The sequence below is a fragment of the Salmo salar genome, chromosome ssa11 (genome assembly GCF_905237065.1).
Source record: "Salmo salar chromosome ssa11, Ssal_v3.1, whole genome shotgun sequence".
Taxonomy (NCBI): domain Eukaryota; kingdom Metazoa; phylum Chordata; class Actinopteri; order Salmoniformes; family Salmonidae; genus Salmo; species Salmo salar.
Window position 1 is genome coordinate 30,855,212 of NC_059452.1, and position 6,000 is coordinate 30,861,211.

Sequence of the window (6,000 nt, forward strand, 5' to 3'; positions counted from 1 at the left end):
TCAAAACCTTCCACCAAAGGTATTCCCAAAACGAGTATGCTTCACGCAAACCGTATCGGCCCCCAGTTCCCCGAGCTTCTAAACCACAGAGGTGTAGGCCTATATCCAACAAATCAAACACCAATATATTTCTGAATTGATCAAAATAATAATTGTGCTAACAAGGTTAATAAGTTTACAATCGGTTTTAGTTCCCTATTTATCCCTGCATTAGGCTTTAAACCACTGCGAAAAGTAGGCCTATTAAAATTGCGATACAAAATGATGGATTAAAACGTTAATGATCGAATACTGAGGGTCCATTGATGAAAGCATTTGCATATACATGTTGAATGTTATGACTATTATCAGGCTAATCTGATAGGCCTATTGATTTGGGGGAATTTCTTATTATCATGTTATTTTGTTGGTTTTATTACGCAGGCTATTTCAGCATTTTAACTTTAAAAAACATTGGAGCTTAAAACTTGCATGTGGAATGAACAATAATAATTGTTCAAAAGTAAATAAGACACCCTCAATTTGAGGGTTAGCGCAGCCTACCTAATGCTGAACATAATAGTTTTTCTGAGGCTGGGAGATTGGAATTAAGGTGGATTGGCTTCTGGTCATTTACTTTCTAGGGGCGATTTTTTGTTGTGATCAATCCAGTTTCACTGGTTAAGTCACAAGTCTAGACAGCCAACAAGGGTCGGCGGCTTCTTATCTGCGCCTGGCATCATCTGCAAACGATACATTGAATGAAGCCACAACAAACCCACGTCTCTCTTTGGAAAGAGCTAGTTTAGGGGAGAGACCAGCTCGTAAACCCACCCTAATCTGGCCGCAGTTTATTTTCATTCCACTCAGTCAATTGCGTTATAACGCACGGGTCAGACGTCTCAGTAATGACATCTCAGACCAAGTACCTATGTGTGTTTTTAACCGGGCTACGTAAAGACTAGGCTACCTGGACACAATTAGTTAGCACTCATCAAATCATTTGAGATAATAGGAACAATTAACAAAAAAAATACAGTAGACTAAGACGAAATGTATAGCCTATTATTAATTATCCCATTTGTAGTTGGCTATAAATTCAGTTTAAAAGTGGGTCTAACTTATTTAACTTATTTCACAAAATAGACTCATGAATGGAACTCTATATCTTGTAGATTTTATTTAATTTGTATTAAACATCATTATCCTAATTCAACTCAACTATTGGCTAGGCCTACGATTTATTGATTGATTTCATTATAGTGTCATGCATCTTCATGATTCCCAGCCCACATGGGCTTATACACTGTAATAAAATTATCATACTTGTATATGGACACACTTAATACCTACCTACCTACCTACCTACCTACCTACCTACCTACCTACCTACCTACCTACCTACATACATACATACATACATACATACATACATACATACATACATACATACATACATACATACATAAACATTAACATTCCTAATGAAATGAAAACAACTGAAAACACAAAACAAAAACCTATATCTAAATCGGAAGTTTGAATGACAATGGGTAGATAATAGATGTGTAATTGAGCTGTTTTAGAGACGTTGCAGGAAACAATGCTGCCTGTTAGAGATAACCGGAGATAACCAGAAGTTAGACAGAGGAATAACAATATTGGTGCATCTAGCCTGGAGAGGAAAGTTTCAAGAGACAAATGTCCTAGATACACATTTATTATGCTGTAGATTCATAACATTTACAAAGTTGTATTCTTCACTTTAAGGTAAAATACATTTCAACCCTATACACTCAAAATGCCTGGAATATTTAATTTCGATTGTGAATTAAGAGTAGGCAAAATAGTGTGGGAAAAGGATAGGCCTATGGTAATTTTGTTGGAATTGGTAGGCTATTTCAAACACAATCGAAAAATCTAAGCGAGATCATAGGTCAAATTAACATGTGAACTTTATCAAACCTTAGTCAATCTGACCTATTTCATTGCAGGAATTTCAGAGTAGACCGTAGAAAAAATAGTGCATGATATCCTGTCGAATTGGTTGAATTTTAGATGGATATTAACCTATACTTCTCATATCTATTGATATCTTACAACATAAAAATATAAAAATACTTAATAATATGAAATCATTTTTTATTAGACTTCAAAAAAAATACCACACGACAGCCATGACATAATCCTATAACATCAACCTGAATTCGCTTTAATTGATGCTTTGCACAGGGCAGCCTGGAGAAGACCACTGCATATTTACATTTATTTTATTACGTTTCCGGTTGAGCTTGCTGATAACCGTGCCAGTTAAGACCTGTATGATTTAATCACTATTGGCAACACTAATTGCAAAAGAAAATATAAAATCATGATTTACGAAATCCCATGAAAACGACTGGCCAGTGTAAACAGAACATTCAAGAAAAGTCATGCACGCAAAGTTCATGGCAAAAGTTTGGAACGTTCGAAAAACCTAAGATAGTGCAACATCTATGTAGTATCTGTTGTTGATCTTTTATCAGCTTTTCAAGGGGCGTGTCAAGCCATTGCGTTAAACCAGAACCACAACAAACACTATTAACACCCGCTCGCGGGAGCGTTCTGAGCGCGCGCGCGCACACACACACACACACACACACACACACACACTGAGATAGCGCAGGAAATAAATGACATGTATTAATGCTAACTAGAGAGACACTCTAGAATTTCCCCATTACAATAATATAAGTGATAGTGGAATGACAACCCGTTTTCTGAGCTAGTCCTGTCAACCAATGAATTGATCCCATTCCGAAAAATGAAGTTATGTTTTAGAGGAGTAAAGAATGACCTGAATGATTTCAATCCATTTATTCAGTCATATCGCCTACCGTTGCATTTGCATCTGTGATTGCGTCTTTAGTTCATCGGACACTTGCATAATATATATAATTAACATTTTATTGATTCCTCTCGTTAATGTGTTTGAGAAAATAAGGACTGCTTGCCTGCCAACTGTCTCGGTCTAAAAATAACAGAGGGCATTTAGTTGCTACCTGGTCACTCAGTGCAACTGGACTCGTCTGAAGGGCATTGTACCACATCATGAATGATTGAATACACTAAACAATTTACATAAGTCAAGGTGTGATGCAACACTCTAATTGGTTGGACTTGTGAAATCGAATAGCAGGTCCTGTTTGGATAGATTCCAGCGTGTTGTCCCAGTCCCATCCGTGGCCGTGCGCAGTGAATGGAGCAGTACTGTATAGCGCGGTCGGTCACAGTGGCCCAGACCTGACTCACCAATGTTCCACACAGAGAATGGGTGGTGGTTGGCATCATTCTTCCACTAATTAGTGTAATAGCAAATTAGCTCCAAATATAATTTATATTGGTTTAGCTTATCATAATAAAAGAGCCAAATACAAACTAATAATGCATATTTTGTGCTGTCATAAAACCATAATAAGTTTGTATAAAAAAAGAATGACAGATACATTTAAGGTTCAATTGAATAGTAGCCTATACACATTTGCAGTTAAAAGATGAATGCCAAGGCATGAGTGTGGAAGAGAAGCCGCCATACTGACCTGGAAGGAAAAGCTGCAAGTCCAACATCTCAAGGGAATCACTCTGACAGCTTGATTTAATATAGAGACTATGGGGCGTTTTAAAAGAGACAAATAAGAGGGCTGGGAGGAGAGAGTAGCATGCAACATTGTATATTGAGGAATAACAATGAAAACTAAGGGTTATAGTCAGGTTAAATGATGAGCAATGGCAGTTACCACTGATGTGATCCATGCAGAGAAATGAGAACGGCTTATTGACCCTTAATCGACTATGAAAAGGCAGGGAGGAGTTTACGCAAATAATATGTCCCCTTTACAGAGGAATTTTCACTATCACTAGCTACATCACATACAGTAGATAATATTATTGTTCCTGCTTACAATGGATTTGTCAAAATACTGTACGTATTTTTTGAAGGATCCTCATTTTTGTCTTTCGGTATTTTTCGATACACATGTCCACAGCTAAATGTTATTTTGACTCCATCTGTCAACAAATAAATGATGAACAGCACTGAGTATTTGCACTTTTTCTCCCCCCCCCATGCACTTCCTGTCAGGTCTCTTAAATAGGACATTTAAGGACCAATTCATCTTAGATGGGTAATGGCCAATTTAACTTCTAGTGACAAGAATGTAATCATCTTAGGTTACAGAGATAATGAAAGAGCACTGTGTGTGTGTGTCAACATCCCAATGTAATACTGGGTACTTGTGTTCTATCGATCTGGCTGAATGGATGCTGCTTTTATGGGAAAGTGACACCATGAAGTAAATATTCAGATATTGTCAACCTTAAAAGCATGGAGGAGAAGAAGGAGGAGGAGGAGGAGGAGGAGGAGGAGGAGGAGGAGAAGAAGGTGGAGGAGAAGGAGGAGGAGGAAGAGGAGGAGGAGAAGAAGAAGGAGGAGGAGGAGGAGGAGGAGGAGGAGGAGGAGAAGGAGAAGGAGGAGGAGAAGGAGAAGGAGGAGGAGAAGGAGAAGAAGGAGAAGGAGGAGGAGGAAGAGGAGGAGGAGAAGAAGGAGGAGGAGGAGGAGGAGGAGGAGGAGAAGGAGAAGGAGGAGGAGAAGGAGAAGAAGGAGAAGGAGGAGGAGGAAGAGGAGGAGGAGAAGAAGGAGGAGAAGGAGAAGGAGGAGGAGGAGGAGAAGAAGGAGAAGAAGGAGAAGGAGGAGGAAGAGGAGGAGGAGAAGAAGGAGGAGAAGGAGAAGGAGGAGGAGGAGGAGAAGAAGGAGAAGAAGGCCTGGGCCATACAGGGATAATTGTCAATGGCATAATAACACAGTAAGTATTCCGTAGCTCTTGTTTGAATATTTACTTTGTGTGGTATGAGAAAAACATAAAACAACACTAGCCAACACATTCTCTTCTCACCCAGCAGTTATATAGGTTATATCATTAGAAATATTTCTATATTCTGAACTCTATATTCAATTGACAGTATGTATAACTCCAGGAATGGTCAGATATCCTACTGGTCAGACGTGCTACCTGTCCCAGACCTGTTGTCCCAGACCTGCTGGAACCCTGACCTATTCACCGGACGTGCTACCTGTCCCAGACCTGCTGTTTTCAACTCTCTAGAGACAGCAGGAGCAATAGAGATACTCTCAAAGATCGGCTATGAAAAAGCCAACTGACACTTACTCTTGTGTTACTGACTTGTTGCACCCTCGACAACTACTAGGATTATTATTATTTGACAATGCTGGTCATTTATGAACATTTGAACATCTAGGCCATGTGCTGTTATAATCTCCACCCGGCACAGCCAGAAGAGGACTGGCCACCCCTCATAGCCTGGTTCCTCTCTAGGTTTCTTCCTAGGTTTTGGCCTTTCTAGGGAGTTTTTCCTAGCCACCGTGCTTCTACACCTGCATTGCTTGCTGTTTGGGGTTTTAGGCTGGGTTTCTGGACAGCACTTTGAGATATCAGCTGATGTAAGAAGGGCTATATAAATACATTTGATTTGATTTGATTTTGTAGATGACCTCGTGTGTGTGTGTGTTATATCCTACTATAGACGACCTGGTTCGTGTGGGGGGCTGTTACAGAAAGCACAGATAAGAGAACTGAACAGGGTTGAACTCCTATATCAGCCAAGAATCAGGTCACCAGAGCACAGGGGAGGCAACAGAGATATTGTGTGTGTGTGTCTGTCTGTCTGTCTGTGTTTCTGTATGCGTGTATTCATTTATAGGTGTGTGTGTGTTTATGTACATGTATGTGTATCCATGCATATGCGTGTACAGCTCACCGGGCTGGTGGCCAGGCTGCATGGGATCCCCTGGAACACACACAGAGTACAGTCAGTCACTCTGGTCCCACTGCCGACAGTGTCAGAGCGTCGTAAATCACCCAGCCCCACCCACCATAAATCTAGCGCAAAAACAAAACACACAAACGTCCATTAAGAGGAGAAATAAAGGTCAAAGCCACCCACTCAACAATTATTCCCTATAAA